The sequence below is a fragment of the Dicentrarchus labrax genome, unplaced genomic scaffold (genome assembly GCF_905237075.1).
Source record: "Dicentrarchus labrax unplaced genomic scaffold, dlabrax2021, whole genome shotgun sequence".
NCBI classification, from domain to species: domain Eukaryota; kingdom Metazoa; phylum Chordata; class Actinopteri; family Moronidae; genus Dicentrarchus; species Dicentrarchus labrax.
In genome coordinates this window covers 169,579-186,724 of record NW_026137001.1, presented here as the reverse complement: position 1 = coordinate 186,724, position 17,146 = coordinate 169,579, and positions in this window count along the sequence as shown.

Below are 17,146 nucleotides of genomic sequence, written 5' to 3'. Positions count from 1 at the left end.
AGTATTATAACTACAGTATTACAACAGTATTATAACTTCAATAATATAACTACAGTATTACTACAGTATTATAACTTCAATAATATAACTACAGTATTATGACTACAGTATTACTACAGTATTATAACTTCAATAATATAACTACAGTATTACTACAGTATTATAACTTCAATAATATAACTACAGTATTATTACTACAGTATTTCTACAGTATTATAACTTCAATAATATAACTACAGTATTATAACTACAGTATTACTACAGTATTATAACTTCAATAATATAACTACAGTATTACTACAGTATTATACTACAGTACTATCACTACAGTATTACTACTACTACAGTACTATTACTACAGTATTATAACTACAGTACTATAACTACAGTATTATAATTTCAGTAATATAACTACAGTATTACTACTACAGTATTATTACTACAGTACTTCTACAGTACTATTACTACAGTATTATTACTACAGTACGTCTACAGTACTATTACTACAGTAATATTACTACAGTACTATAACTACAGTACTATAACTACATTATTATAACTACAGTATTACTACTACAGTATTATAACTACAGTATTACTACTACAGTATCATTACTACAGTATTACTACTACAGTACTACTTCAGTATCATTACTACAGTATTATTACTACAGTACTACTACAGTATTATTACTACAGTACCATTACTACAGTATTACTACAGTACTATTACTACAGTATTACTACAATACTACTACAGTATCATTACTACAGTATTATTACTACAGTATTACTACTACAGTATCATTACTACAGTAATACTACTACAGTATTATTACTACAGTATTACTACTACAGTATCATTACTACAGTATTATTACTACAGTATTATTACTACAGTATTACTACTACAGTATTATTACTACAATACTACTTCAGTATCATTACTACAGTATTACTACTACAGTATTAATACTACAGTACTACTACAGTATCATTACTACAGTATTATTACTACAGTACTACTTCAGTATCATTACTACAGTATTACTACTACAGTATTAATACTACAGTACTACTACAGTATTATTACTACAGTATTATTACTACAGTACTACTACAGTATTATTACTACAGTACTACTACAGTATCAGAATCAGAATCAGAATTTGTTTATTGCCAAGTAGGTTTTTATGCCTACGAGGAATGTGACCTGGTGCAGTTGGTGCATAAAAATATATACATATACAAATACAAATATACAAATATACAATTATTCAAATTCAAATCACACAGAAATCACACAGAAAAATAAAGTACTTTCAAAAAATAAATAGATAAAGATAAGAAGAGAAAGAGAAAGCTGTGCAGAAGAACGTGGGTGCATTAATGTAATGCATACTTTATATACAGGGTGGGTATAAGAGTCAATGACAGTGGGTAATCCGGGCCTTGTTAAGGAGGCCACCTGCCGACAGGAAGAAACTGTTTTTATGGCGAGATGTTTTAGTCCTGATGGACCGCAGCCTCCTGCCAGAGGGAAGTATCTCAAAGAGATTGTGACTGGGGTTGGAGGGGTCAGCCACAATCTTACCTGCACGCTTCCTGGTCCTAGAGGCGTACAGGTCCTGGAGGGATGGCAGATTGCAGCCAATCACCTTCTCAGCTGATCGAATGATACGCTGCAGTCTGCCCTTGTCCTTGGCAGTGGCCACAGCGTACCAGATGGTGATAGAAGAGGTGAGGATGGACTCGATGATGGCAGTGTAGAAGTGCACCATCATCGTCTTTGGCAGGTTGAACTTCTTCAGCTGCCGCAGGAAGTACATCCTCTGCTGGGCTTTCTTAGAGAGGGAGCTGATGTTCACACTTGAGGTCCTGGGTGATAATGGTACCCAGAAAGCGGAAGGACTCCACAGAGTCAACTGGGGAGTCACACAGGATGATGGGGGCGGGTGGGGCTGGGTTCTTCCTAAAGTCTACAACCATCTCCACTGTTTTTAGAGCGTTTAGCTCCAGGTTGTTCTGGCTGCACCAGGTCACCAGATGGTCAATCTCCCATCTGTAGGCGGACTCATCTCCACCAGAGATGAGCCCAATGAGGGAGGTGTCATCCGCGAACTTCAGGAGCCTGACGGACTGGTGAGTGGAGGTGCAGCTGTTAGTATACAGGGAGAAGAGCAGAGGAGAAAGAATGCAGCCCTGAGGGGATCCGGTGCTGATGATCTGGGAGTCAGAGACATTTTCCCCCAGCTTCACGTGCTGTTTCCTGTCAGACAGGAAGTCTGTGATCCACCTGCAGGTGGAGTCAGGCACAGTGAGCTGGGAGAGCTTGTCCTGTAGCAGAGCAGGGATGATGGTGTTGAACGCAGAGCTGAAGTCAACAAACAGGATCCTGGCGTAGGTTCCTGGGGAGTCCAGATGCTGGAGGGTGAAGTGCAGGGCCATGTTTACTGCATCGTCTACAGACCTGTTGGCTCTGTAGGCAAACTGCAGGGGGTCCAGGAGAGGGTCCGTTATGGCTTTCAGATGGGAGAGCACAAGGCGCTCAAAAGACTCCATGACCACAGAGGTGAGGGCAACAGGTCTGTAGTCATTTAGTCCTGTGGTCCTTGCTTTCTTGGGGACAGGGATGATGGTGGATGCTTTGAAGCAGGCTGGCACATGACATGTCTCCAAAGAGGTGTTGAAGATGTCAGTGAACACCGGAGACAGCTGGTCAGCACAGTGCTTCAGGGTGGATGGAGAGACAGAATCTGGTCCGGCTGCTTTGCGGGGGTTCTGCCTCTTGAAGAGTCTGTTGACGTCCCTCTCTTGGAGGCAGAGAGTCGTCACTGTGGTGGAGGAGGAGGGATTCACAGAGGTGTGAAGCTGTGAAGTGGCCCCAGCTCCTGCTGGGCTGGGGGGAGGGACTGGTGAGGTGGGGCTGGTGAGGGGTGTCACGGGGGATGGTGTCAGGACTGCTCCTTTGTCTGTCGAAGCGGCAGTAGAACTCATTCAGCTCGTTTGCCAGGCGCAGATCATTGATGGAGTGAGGGGTTTTGGGCTTGTAGTTAGTTATCTGTCTGAGCCCCTTCCAGACAGAACCAGAGTCATTGGCTGAGAACTGATGTTGAAGTTTCTCAGAGTACTGACGTTTAGCTTCTCTCACCGCCTTGCTAAACTTGTACTTAGACTCCTTAAACTTGTCCCTGTCCCCACTCCTGAACGCTTGCTCCTTCTGCAACCGTAGTTGAATGAGTTTGGCTGTGAACCAAGGTTTGTCGTTGTTGTAACTCACCCTGGTGCGTGATAGTATACAGCAGTCCTCACAGAAGCTGATATATGATGTCACAGCCTCTGTGTACTCATCCAGACTGTTAGTAGCAGTCCTGAACACATCCCAGTCAGTAGAGTCCAAACACGCCTGGAGATCCTCCACAGCTTCACTGGTCCACTGCTTTGATGTCCTCACAACAGGTTTGCAGAGCTTTAATTTCTGCCTGTATGAGGGAATCAGGTGGACCATGACATGGTCGGAGAGGCCCAGTGCGGCGCGGGGGACGGCGTGATAAGCTCCGCTGACTGTAGTGTAACAATGATCCAGTATATTCTTCTCTCTGGTCGGGCATTTAATAAACTGTTTATATTTTGGAAGTTCGTGACTGAGGTTTCCTTTGTTAAAGTCACCAAGGACAATAACTAAAGAGTCCGGGTTAGTCTGCTCCACACACAGTATCTGGTCGGCGAGCATGCGCTGTGCGTCCTGCACATTGGCCTGCGGTGGAATGTAAACACCGACCAGAATGAATGAAACAAACTCACGGGGGAAGTAAAAAGGTTTACAGTTTATAAAGAAATATTCCAGAGTAGAAGAGCAGTGCTGTTGGATCACTGTCACATCATTGCACCAGCTACTGTTGGTATAAAAACAGATACCTCCACCCTTTGTTTTGCCTGAGAGTTCCGTGTTACGATCCGCTCTGAGGAGTTGGAAGCCTGCCAGCTGCAGCGCAGAGTCCGGTACCGATCCACACAGCCACGTCTCCGTGAAGCATAAAACAGAGGCTGAAGAAAAGTCACTGTTTTTCCCGAGAAGTAGCTGAAGTTCGTCCATTTTATTGCACAGTGAGCGCACGTTGGAGAGGAATATTCCAGGTAACGGTGTGCGATGTCCGCGCTGGCGGAGACGCACAAGCGCACCGGCACGTTTCCCTCTCCTCCTGCGTTTCACTGCGTGAGCAAAGGTGAGCGCACCTTTGACCACAATGTCCAATAATTCCACAGAAGAAATAAGAAAAGTGGGAAAGAGATCAGCTGGAGTTGTTCCCCTGATGTTCATGAGCTCTTCTCTAGTAAAAGAGCCCCGGGTATCACAGCCGAAAACTGAATTAACAAACAAAACAAGAAAAAACAATGTGCACCAACACACCGAGGCGGCCGTACATGGCGCCATCTTGTTATCAAGATGACATCATTATTACTACAGTACCATTACTACAGTATTACTACAGTATTACTACAGTACTATTACTACTGTATTATAAATATAGCAATATCATTACTATATTATTACTACCAGGGGCGACGCCAGGAATTTTTGGCCCCATGACAAAAAAATCAAATTGGGCCCCCTCTGCGCAGCTGTTGTCACCACATCTCTAGGACCTAACTGTCCCATCAAAAGCTTTACATAACTCTAATTAATGGCTTGCAACTATCTTGCTTCTTGTGATCAATACTAGCACAATATTTACTGCTGGTGATTTGTACATGCATGCAAGAGTGCATACAGTATGCAGTTCACTATTTGATGCAAGATTAAAAGCAACCATAAAAAATGTGCTAAAAAATGGAAAATTCTCTTAACGAAATTAATTATTATTATTAATTATTATTGTCCAGCATCCAGTACAGACAGTAGGTTGTTGTTTTTTTATTTTATTTCATAATGATCATTATGTGAGAAAATAATTGTTATTAATGTGTTTGAATTTCTGTCATTAATATATATTTCATTTTCTTTTTTGTAATGGTAAAAAGAGCAAGAGAGACAGAAATCCCCACAGACTCCCTGCAATGATGCTAACTGGCCTGTCATTGAACACAATGTTGCTCACCTTCTTTACTGAGACTGGGAGGGGTACAATGATGGGGAGACTGGGGTGCTGCAGACTTATCTGTTGTTAAGTCTGTTAAAAGGGACAGGGACAATGATTTAATATGAATATGTTGCTAAATGTTTCCCTTAACTGATTAAATGGTGATTAAATGTAGACTAACACTAGTCTGTAGCTGGCTATCTTATTTCCCTATGGACATTAAGCCAACAGGTTAATAGCACTCACAGACTATAGGCTCCTTTCTTGGTGAAAAACTGGGTTACAGATTGATATCCTTTCCTTTGTCTTTTCTCTCTCTCTTTTCTCTCTTTCCTTTTTTGAAAGACAGATTTTGATTTACTAGTTAACATTGTGATCACTGTAGTTCTGGAGCATCTACTGACTGCAACTAAACACCGTCGCTGATAAATGCGCTAAGACAGGACCAAACCATTTCATGCAGATACAGGGGGGTGGTCGGTCAATATGGATGTTTACTTTTTGGTCAATAGGTATATTTAACTTTTACTGCCAAAAACAAGTAAAAACAAAGAGATCATTCATTTTATTATTATATCTGAAATATATATACTGAATGATGATGGTTTAATCATTTTATATTAGTTTTTACCTACTTTTTGGGGCCCCTGTCAGTCATGGGCACTTGGAATTGTCCTAACTTTTCCCCCCTATACGGCGCCCCTGATTACTACAGTACTATTACAATATTATAACTACAGTACTACTACAGTATTATTACTTAAGTATTACTACTGTATTATTTTTACAGTATTACCACAGTATTATTACAGTATTATAACTACAGCATTATTTTTAAAGTATTACTACCGCATTATTACTACAGTATTACTAGAGTATTATTTTTTACAGTATTATTACAGTATTATTACTACAGTACTACTATTATTACTACGGTATTACTACAGTATTATTACTACATTATTATTTTTAAAGTATTACTACAATATTACTACAGTATTATTACTACAGTATTATAACTACAGCATTATTTTTTGTAAGTATTACTACAGTAGTATTTTTACAGTATTACTGCAGTATTATTTTTACAGTACTACTACAGTATTATAACTACAGTATTACTACAGTACTACTACAGTACTACTGCAGTATATTAACTAGAGTGTTATTACTACAGTATTACTACAGTACTACTACAGTACTAACGTACCGGAACTCAGACCCGAACGCTGTTTTTGCCGGCGTCGGGACCCGAGCGACTTCCGGCTTGACACAGTTTCCGCTTAGAATGCGTTTGGGCGACGATCCAGTCAACTTTAAAAGTCTGTTTCTATTTTCACTTAACAGCTTAAATAAGCTCTCATATGGGTACATATCGTAGCTAGGTTTACACTGATTAGTCTAGCTAATGAAAATGTCGGATATTGTGTTTATACAGTCTGTGGTTGAGGTGGGCGGAGGCCAATTTTTTTTTATTGAAATTGAAAAAGTTACAGACACGGGAAAGGAGAACAAAGGAACAGAGCAAGCGCAGCATTGTTTTTTTAAGCTGTGAAGTATCACAGTACACATGAAGGTTTAATGCAAAAATAAGGTTCAAATTAGCTATTCAGATGTATTTTCTTGTTTATAAGCTAAAATAAATAAAGTATATTTTTTGTCATGATGTCATCATGTAATAATTTATATATTATTGGTGTGTGCGTGTGAGTAAGAGAGAGAGAGGGAGGGGTGTGAGAGATGTGTTGAAAGCCAGTAGAGGCTTTTATGATAGAAAATATTGGTTATATAGATACACCTCCTTATGTATAAAAACAGTATTGTTGAAACTCAATTTTGTTCTTGTGTTTCTGTCTGAGAACAGAGACAACAGAGAGAGAGACAGAGAGAAGTGAGAGAAGACGAGAGAGAGAAAGAGAGAGAGAAGACAAGAGAGAGAAGACGAGAGAGAGAAAGAGAGAGAAGACGAGTGAGAAGACTTTGACTTTCAAGTAACTTTATTTAAAACACATTCTAAAAAACCTTAAATACTTATTTCAAATGATGCATAACTAATCTCACAGTGTACTGGGTCTGTCCAGCCTTTTTCAAGCAGTTTGTTTTTTCTGCTTCTCCAGATCGCTAGTTTGGCACTTGCAAAAATAAAATTGATTAAAACCAAAGTTTGCCTTTTCTTGGGTGTGTATCTGGGTCCAAAGACAAAGCGGGGAACAGAGAAAACCTCTCCCAAGCCCCCCACCCACTCATGCAGCATTTTAAAAACATCTACCAATCGGGGACAGGACACCACCAGGTGGTCTAAGGTCTCTGTTAGTGAGCAGAAAGGACAACCCTCCCCAGTGCCTGGGTCAAAGTGAGCCCTGTGTCTGTTCGTAGCTATCGCTCCATGTATAATCCTCCACTGGATGTCAGCCATCCGTTTTTCAACAGGAGGCTTATACAGGACCAGCTGCCATTAGGAGAAAAGTCTGAGCCTAAAACCTCGGTCCACTTTGACTCTCTGACTCCTGCAAGAAGAGAAAAATTCAGTACCTTCACACAGCTGGAGTACAGCTGTTTACTTGTACAGGAGCTGAATGTTCCCAGTGCTGGAGTTTTTAGGGTTAAAACAAGTCCTCTCTCCTCTCTCCATTCCCCCACCTCAGGACTCACACTCAAGGGGGGGAAGACATACTTATGTCCTCTACTCCACTGGTCAGCCAAACTTCGGCTCTGCGCGAAAGTCCGAAGTGGTGCCGACAGAGATTGCCAGACTCCATTCAACAGGTTCTGCAGCACTCTGGTTGACCGTATGCCCGTCACTGCAGCCAGACCAGCAGAGAGGAACAGCTATACAGCAGCCAGGCCAATACTGAGCTGAAAAAGGTGTAAAACCAATGCCACAAGGACTTCATTAGAAGAGTTGTTTTTGTACCGAGCAGCTCCTGAGAGGCGCACCAGCACTGTCTGATGAGGCACCTGCCCCCCCCCCCCCTCTGCCACAGGAAGGCACAGGACCGACGCTCGCACCCAGTGATGAAGAAAAGAAAGAAGAAAAAATCTATGAGGAGCCTCTGCAGTTGTTTCAAAAGGCCTTCCGGGGGTTTAGTACTTGTAGTCTGTGCCACAGGGATGAGGCAACCAGGTTATTAACAATCAGAGCTCTGTAGGACAGCTGGGGTAGCAACCATTTCCATTTAGACAACTTGGCTTTTACCTTCCCCAGCACTCCCTCCCAGTTCTGTGCCTTTATTTCTTCACTTCCTAGATACACTCCTAGGACCTTTAGACCTCTTTTTCCCCACCCAAGGTTTCCAGGAAGACTGCGTGTGTTCCCTTCACTCCACTGACCAACCAACACGGCCTCACTCTTCTCCCAGTTAACCCTGGCTGAAGCAGCTTTCTCATATAAAACAAGACCGTCTTTTAACTCCCGAATGTCTTCCTGACCCTGGACAATGACATTTACATCATCAGCATATGCTGATATAACCACGGGGGGGCTGTGAACCAGTTCAGGCAAAACCAGACCTCTCAGTCGGCTCCTAAGCCTACACAAAAGCGGCTCTAGGAAAAATCCTCCTTGCTCTTCACCAACAAACCTCCACCACAGAAGAAGTGAGAGAAGACAAGTGAGAGAAAGAGAGAAGACGAGAGAGAAGAAGTGAGAGAAAGAGAGAGAAGACAAGAGAGAGAAGACGAGTGAGAGAAAGAGAGAGAAGACGAGAGAGAAGAAGTGAGAAAAAGAGAGAGAAAACAAGAGAGAGAAGAGAGAGAAGACGAGTGAGTGAAAGAGAGAGAAGACGAGAGAGAAGACGAGAGAGAGAAGACGAGAGAAGTGAGAGAAGACGAGAGAGAAGACGAGAGAGCAAAGAAGAGAGAGAAGACGAGAGAGAGAGAAGACGAGAGAGAGAAGACAAGAGAGAGAAGAAGAGACAGAAGAAGTGAGAGAAACAGAGAGAAGACGAGTGAGAGAAACAGAGAGAAGAAGTGAGAGAAGACAAGAGAGAGAAGAAGAGAGAGAAGACGAGAGAGAGAAAGAGAGAGAAGAAGTGAGAGAGAAAGAGAGAAAACACAAGAAAGACAAGAGAGAGAATACATAGAGAATACGAGACATAAGGTAGGCAAGGGGTGTGGGTGTGTGAGAGAGAGATTTGCTTTTATTCCTTTACAGGTGCATCAAGATGGTTAAAAACAATGCTTTGGTTGAAGGGAAGTATATTTGTGTGTATGCATGTGATAAATACATTTGTGCTTGTTGATGCAACATGAAATAAAAATGTTACTGTAATTTCTGAAATAATATGCCTCTTTTAGATGCCTAACATCAGACAGCTGCCCCAGAGGGAGAGGAAGACGAGGAAGTGGACCCCGGAGACCATGGGACAGGCCATCCAGGAGGTGAAAGCAGGCAGGCTGAGTCTGGGGCAGGCAGCCAAACAGTTTGGGGTCCCAAAAACCGAGTGACCGAGTCAGTGGAAGGGTGGCCTCTGACTGTGTGCATGGTCAGAGGCCACTTCTCACCCCTGCAGATGAAGATTCCCTGGTAGAGTACTGCATTTCCTCTGCCAATCATGGGTTTCCACTGACAAAGCCTCAGGTTCAGTTTTTTGCTACGGCCATTTACAATCAGCGCTATCCAGAAAAGAGAAGGGGGAAGTTGGGCCAGATGTGGTGGCTCAACTTCCGCAGGAGGCAAGGCCAGCGCTTCACTTCTCGGACCCCAGACAATGTTGGCCGTGGAAGGGCATCCTGTGCAAAGAGGGGGCCGATTGAACACTACTTCAGGCTCCTCAATACCACCATGGAGGAGCATGGGTTGAGGGAGAAACCCCGTCAAACTGCGATGAGACAGGGTTTGAGCTGGACTCATCGAGAAGAAAGGTCATCGTGTCCCGGGGGACAAAACATGCTTAAAGGCACGCCCGGGGGAACCAGGGACCACACCACCGTACTGGCCTGCCTCAACGCAGCTGGGGAGGATATCCCCCCTTTCATAATTTACAAGGGGGGATATCCCGGGGGGCCCTATAACAAGGAGGGGGTCCCCGACGCCCTCTACGGGAAGTCACCGGCAGGGTACATGGACAGTGAGCTGTTCAGCAAGTGATTTGTCGGGCATTTCCTGAAGTTCGCCGCGCAGGAGCGCCCGCTGCTGCTTGTTTTTGATGGGCACAAATCCCACCTGGATCCAGAGCTGGTCCGGGTGGCACAGAGGGAGGAGGTCATTTTCCTGTGCCTTCCACCACATACGTCTCACATCCTGCAGCCTCTGGATATGAGTTTCTTTGGACCCTTGAAGGTAGATTTCTCTGGAATTATAGGAGATCTGTCGGTAATGAGCCACTCCTTCTTGGTTTCCAAGAAGGAGTTTTCAAGGGTCCTTAGAGACTCATATCAGAGGGTGAAGGATCGGTGAGTGGTGGTGGCTGGGTTCAGGAAGTGCAGGAAGTGTGGCCTCTACCCACTGGACCCGGAAGCCATTGATTAGTCACGGGTCATGCCATCCGAACCGCGGCGTGGGACCTCCTCGCCACCTCCACCAACCCCATCAGCATCTTCCTGGGCCATGCCTGATGTTACCCACCCATCCCAACACCCCCCCCCACACCAGAGTCCACCCCCTGTCCCTAGTCCACCCCCTGTCCCTAGTTCACCCCCTGTCCCTTGTCCACCCAATCCCTACTGTACCCATCCCCTGGTAACATCAGGCAGGATTTCAGTAGACCTGGCCCACCTCCTGCCCGAGGTGCGTTTTAACACCGGCAAGGTCAGGAGGAATACCACCAAGGCCAGGATACTGGTGGCTCAGGAGATGTCTGATGCCATCGAGGAGGCAGAGGACCATGCTGCAAGGCGGGACGCCCAAGCTCTGGCCAGAGAGCAGCGGCGGGCCGAAAACAACGGCCCGACAGCCACTTCCTCTACCCTGCCTGGTGGCTCCCATCCCAGCCGCAGGAGAACAGCATCCCCCAGGGCTGCCTCGGCCTCCAGCTCTGGCCTTTCCATCGCTGGTCCCTCAACCCGCTCGGCCCCCTCTAGTGCCTCCCACGGTCACCAGCTGCCTGCCCCCAGCGGAACATCCCCACCTAGCCTGCCTGCTCCTGGCTGGCTACTGGATGGTAAAGCACATGTTTTTTGTTGTAATACTAAAATATGATTTTTCTTTTAGAACCATCAACATCTGCCTTTGTCCTCAGAGGGTCCAGATTGTCTTCCTCTCCCTCCCAATGTAAATGCTTTATATCATCTATAAAAACAAACAATGTCCTAAGATGCTGGTGATATTAGGGATGATGATGAGTAAACAACACATCATCTTGTTTATACAGCCTGCAGACAGCTGCACCATTGTCCAGGGAGAGAGAGCTGGCTGCCTCAGGAGACAGTATGAATATACATTTGAGTGTGAAAAGGACATGACCAGTAGGGGGTAGTCGAGCCCGCTGCAATTTTGTTCCTCAATCCACAATTTTTTTATTTTTTTTTAAGGTGAGGTAAAATAAAGTCATATAATACATAGCAAATGGAAAGCATGGTAACATATGAAAAAAAAATATATATATATAAACTAATAAAAGTAATTGCTAGATTAATGAATCAAAAGTAATATTAACGAAAAAGTATTCTGAAGGATAACCGAAATTAAACCCATAATGAGGATGTAAGTAAACAGTAGTTCTGGTACTCTTTCGTAATCACTCTCAAATAAAAGGTTGTCTTCTATTTGTGGAACAGGTTGAGTTACTGTGGAGTACATGATTGTAGTGGCTGTTTTAGAGATAGCTGTTTTGCTTATGGATTTTAGACAGGAGATCAGGAGGGACAAAACAGTTAAGATTATGCAACCAAGTAAAACAAATTCAAAAACGACATACCCTAATGTCCCTAACTTTACTTTGACATAGTCGAGCAAACTGGTGGGAACCGGGTTAAGTAATGTCTTGTATCGTTGAATTGTGATCAGGTATAAATGTGCAACATTCAGTTCCAATGACAGCACAAGTTCCTCCTTGAGAGGCCGGTAAATAATCTAGTGCAGCTAGGTTTTGTAAAGCCATCATTCTTACAGCAGTCATTTCTTGTGAAAGCATGGACATGCCCTTTACAGTGGAGTTTGCAAGATCTTCAACGGCATGAGAAAGGTCCCTTATCTGATCCAAAGTTGCTATGACTCTATAATTTGGAAGGAGAGCACTAAAATCTTGTCCATGGTGTTTGAGTGTGTGTGTATAAGTCTCTTTTAACTATGTGAACCTCAGGTGGTATAGCAAGGACTCTCATGGCTGGTATGACATGACCTAGACCGCATACTCCAGACCATCCTTTCGGTAAATACTCATAAGCATTCATTCCACAAATCCAGTATACACCCTTTGGTAATGGTACAGAGCAGTGATTGATCATAGTAACAAAATTATTGTAGTTGTCCTTTTGGACTCTGAAATCTGTCCTTCTGATGAAGTGTATGTGGAGTCACACTTGGATGTTCCCAAGTGAATGTTGCCCTTTCCTTCAAGACACCACTTTAAGGTGTTTGGAACCACCATGATGGTGAGAGGTTTAGGGTGGTAGTTTAGGTGGCAGTAGGGGGTAGTCGAGCCGGCTGCAATTTTCTTCCTCATTATGTATGAACATTTATTTGTTATATTATGCTACATACTAACTCTGCACTGAGTCTATTACAGGTAATTGTTTTATGTGCATACAGCATATGTGTCTGTAATTGCTAAATTAAATGCATCAGCTTGTATTTTACAAGTGATTGAAATGAGAAGTGTTTAACAAAATATCCAGTAGGTGGCGGTATAGCAGTATAACTGCATAAATTAGAGTTGTTAAAGCATTGTATCTTATTTTGAAGGAGGAAAGTACGATCCCAGATGAGTTGATGTTAGTTTGTCAGACTCAGGAACAACTTAATACCCCCATAACACCAGCAGTGTTCAATGTTTACAGCGAGCGGACGCTGCCGTTAGACTGGGGACACCAGCAGCTCACGGCTAAATCACCGGCGTTAGCATCCTTTTACCGACTCTAGTAAAGACCGAGCAAAAGTAAATGGTTAAAACGATACACGGTTAGAAAGGTAATAATAACAATAATAATACATTTTATTTATAAGCGCTTTTCTAAATACTCAAAGACACTTTACATAAAAACATAAAAGCAGCAAAACAACATCAAATAGTAAAACATTAAAAACACATCAGACTAAGCTAAACATTAAAAGCAATTTTAAAAAGGTGTGTTTTTGTCTGTGATTTGAATGTTGGAAGGTCGGTACAGTCACGGATGTGTTTGGGGAGAGAGTTCCAGAGGGAGGGGGCAGCTACAGAGAAGGCTCTGTCGTCCGGGGTGGAGGAGTCAGGAGGTTTGCTTCAGATGAGCGGAGGCTACGGGATGGATTGTGGCGATGGAGCAGGTCAATGAGGTAGGAAGGAGCCTGGTTATGGAGGGCTTTGTGTGTAAGGAGGAGGATTTTGAAATGAATGCGCTGTGGAACTGGGAGACAGTGGAGGTTCTGGAGGACAGGAGTGATGTGATCACGGGTGCGGGTGTGGGTGAGCATACGTGCAGCGGAGTTTTGGATGTACTGTAGCTTATTTAGAGTTTTGGATGGTGTGCCATAGAGGATGCTGTTGCAGTAGTCGATTCTGGAGGTGATGAAGGCGTCGATGAGGGTTTCAGCAGCAGAGAAGGAGAGTGATGGGCGAAGACGGGCAATGTTCTTGAGATGGAAGAAGGCAGTTCTGGTTATTTGGTTTATGTGATGTTCAAAGGAGAGGTTATTGTCAAAGATGACTCCGAGGTTGCGACTGTGGGGGGATGGAGACAGGGTGGAGCTATCAATGGTGAGGTGGAAACTGTCTGTGGTTTTGGTGAGGGATTTGGGGCCGATAATGATAAGGTCTGATTTGTCACAGTTGAGTTTGAGGAAGTTGGAATGCATCCAGGATTTGATGTCGGTGAGGCAGTTGGAGAGAGTGGAGTGAGTGGCCGGGGTGATGGATTTGGTAGAGATATAAAGCTGGACGTCATCGGCATAACAGTGGAAGTGGAGACCATGGTGGCGAATGATGTTGCCAATGGGGAGCAGGTAAAGTATGAAGAGGAGAGGACCAAGCACCGAACCCTGGGGGATGCCTTGGGACAGGGGAGCAGTGGAGGAGGTGCAGTTGTTGATATGGATGAATTGTTGTCGGTCTGTGAGGTAAGATTTGAGCCAGGAGAGTGCAGTGCCAGTGATGCTGAGAGATGACTCAAGGCGGGAGAGGAGAATGGTATGGTTGATGGTGTCAAAGGCTGCGGTGAGGTCCAGGAGGATAAGGATGGTGAGGTGGCCGGAGTCAGCGGAGAGGAGGATATCGTTGGTGACTTTCAGGAGGGCTGTTTCAGTGCTGTGTTGGGAGCGGAAACCGGATTGAAATGGTTCGAACAGTTCATTTGAGCAGAGGTGGGTTTTGAGTTGTGTGGCGACAATACGTTCCAGTATTTTGGACAGAAAGGGAAGATTGGAGATGGGCCGAAAGTTTGACATGATGTCAGGGTTGAGTCCAGGTTTTTTGAGGATGGGGGTGACAGCAGCCAGTTTGAGTGAACGGGGGACTGAGCCAGACGTGAGGGAGGAGTTGATGATTTCTGTGATGAGTGTGGAGATGGCTGGTAGAGAGTCCTTGATGAGGTGAGATGGGATAGGATCCAGGACACATGTAGAGGTTTTCATGCCTGTCATAATTTTGGGCAGCTCCCCTGGTGACACGGGGCAGAACTGAGACAGAGGCTGAGAGGTGATGGGGGGGGGGAGCAGATGAAGGAGTGGGATTGCAGACTGTTGGGGCAGGAGCGGAGGACAGGTTGTTATAAATGGTGTCGATTTTTGATTGAAAGAATGATTTTTTTGCATTTGTCAGTGGTGAATGACTTGGAGGTATTGTTGCTGGGCTTGAGGAGTTTATTTACTGTAGAAAACAGAGACTTGGGGTTGGTGGAGCCAGCGTGTATGAGGTGAGAGTAGTAGGTGGACCAGATGGTGTTGAGGGCATCCTTGTACTGCAGGAGGTAATCTGTAAAAGTTTGGAGATGAACAGTTAAACCGGTTTTCTTGTAAAGTCTTTCAAGCTGTCGTTTGCGTGATTTCATTTTGTACAGTTCAGGAGTGTACCAGGGGGCAGAGTGGGTGAATGAGACGGTTTTGGTTTTAATGGGGGCCAGCTGATTGAGACAGGAGGAGAGTGTTTCGTTGTAGAGTTCAGAGGGGTTGTCAGTCAGCGGTGGGGGGGAGGAGGATATTTTACTTGCAAGAGAAGCAGAAAGAGCTGAAGGGGAGATGGATTTGAGGTTTCTGAAGGATATTGTCCGTTTATCCTTAATGGTGGGAATGGGGATGTCAATGTCCGTGATGATTGCCAGGTGGTCGGAGATGTTGAGGTTGAAGCTGAAGAGGTGAGGTATGGTGAGACCAGTGGAGCAGACCAGATCCAGGATGTGACCACGGCTGTGGGTGGGAAAGTTGACATGTTGGGTGAAGTTGAAGCAGTGTAGTAGTTCCAGGAATTCAGTGGCAGATTTGCAGTCAGTGTCAATGTGGATGTTGAAATCTCCCAGATGAAGAACAGAAGGTGAGATGGCAGATAACTGAGTTAGAAGGTCAGAGAAGTCGGAGAGAAAGGAAGGGTTTAGTTTGGGGGGGCGGTAGATGATGGCAGTGACCAGAGAAGTGGGACCAGAGAGTTTGAAAGTGAGGTGTTCAAAGGAGTGAGCAGCAGGGATGGAGATGGTGGATGTTTTGATGTCCTTCCTGTAGATTGCTGCTACACCACCTCCCCGCCCCTCAGGTCGGGGTTTGTCAATGTAAGTGTATCTGGTGGGTGTGGTCTGGTTGAGCAAAAAGTAGTCCAGAGGCTTGTGCCAGGTTTCAGTGACACAGAGGAAATCCAGATTATTGGCGGTTATGAATTCATTCAGAATGAGACTTTTATTGTTAAATGAGCGGGTGTTGAGCAAAGCCAGTTTCAGGTGACGTTGCTTCGTGAAGGGTTGAGAGGACCGAGAAAGGGGGCGGAGATTAGATAGGTGCACATGTCGTTTGTTGTGATGATGTAATGAGGAAGTTGCGGTGCGTGAGCAGGACCAGATGGACGGGATAGAGTTAGGAGTTGAACAGTTGTAAATGAACATACGACCAGAGCCTCTGTGTGGAGGACGGCGAAGTAGTCCAGTTTCACGGAGGATGTCGAGTATTATAACTACATTATTATAACTACAGTATTATTACAGTATTACAACTACAGTATTATTACAGTTTTTTTTTTTATTTTTTATATATTTTTATTTTTATTTTTTTTTTTTTTATATTTTTTTTATTTTTTTATTTTTTTTTTTTTTTTATTTATATTTTTTATTTTTTTTTTTTTTTTTTTATTTTTTTTATTTTTATTAAATATTATAAAATATTAAATTACAACTACAGTATTATTACAGTTTTATTACTACAGTATTATAACTACAGTATTATTACAGTATTATTACAGTTTTATTTGTACAGTAATATAACTACAGTATTATGAGACTGACTTCCTGCTCTCGGTGAACAAACACCATCCTTCTGCTCCTTCTCTAGCAGCTGATAGTAAACGATCACATTGAAAATAGGAATATTGAATATAAAAAGTGGTTCTATTGAACATATTATTGAAACATTTTAGGTTGCAGCGCTACCACTAGTACCTGTATAGAAACAGAGGCTTCAAGAGAGAGGCTTCAACAGTTATTAAGAGTCTTATATCACACTGAGTGAAAAGTATTGACGACAGAGAATTATCAATAACACAATACACAGTAATCAATCCTAATATGATAATTATATATATATATGTGATAATAATGATAACATATCAGTAAAAACAGGATCAATATAAAGAATGAACCAAATTAATTCAACTGATCAATAATCATTAAATATTGTTCATAAGGAGTTTGAATGTCGATAAACTTTATTAACCACTGAGGCTCCTCCCATCGGACTCTCTCACGTGCACGCGCTCTGCTCGTTCACGGAATCCGGACATATGAAGTTGATGACG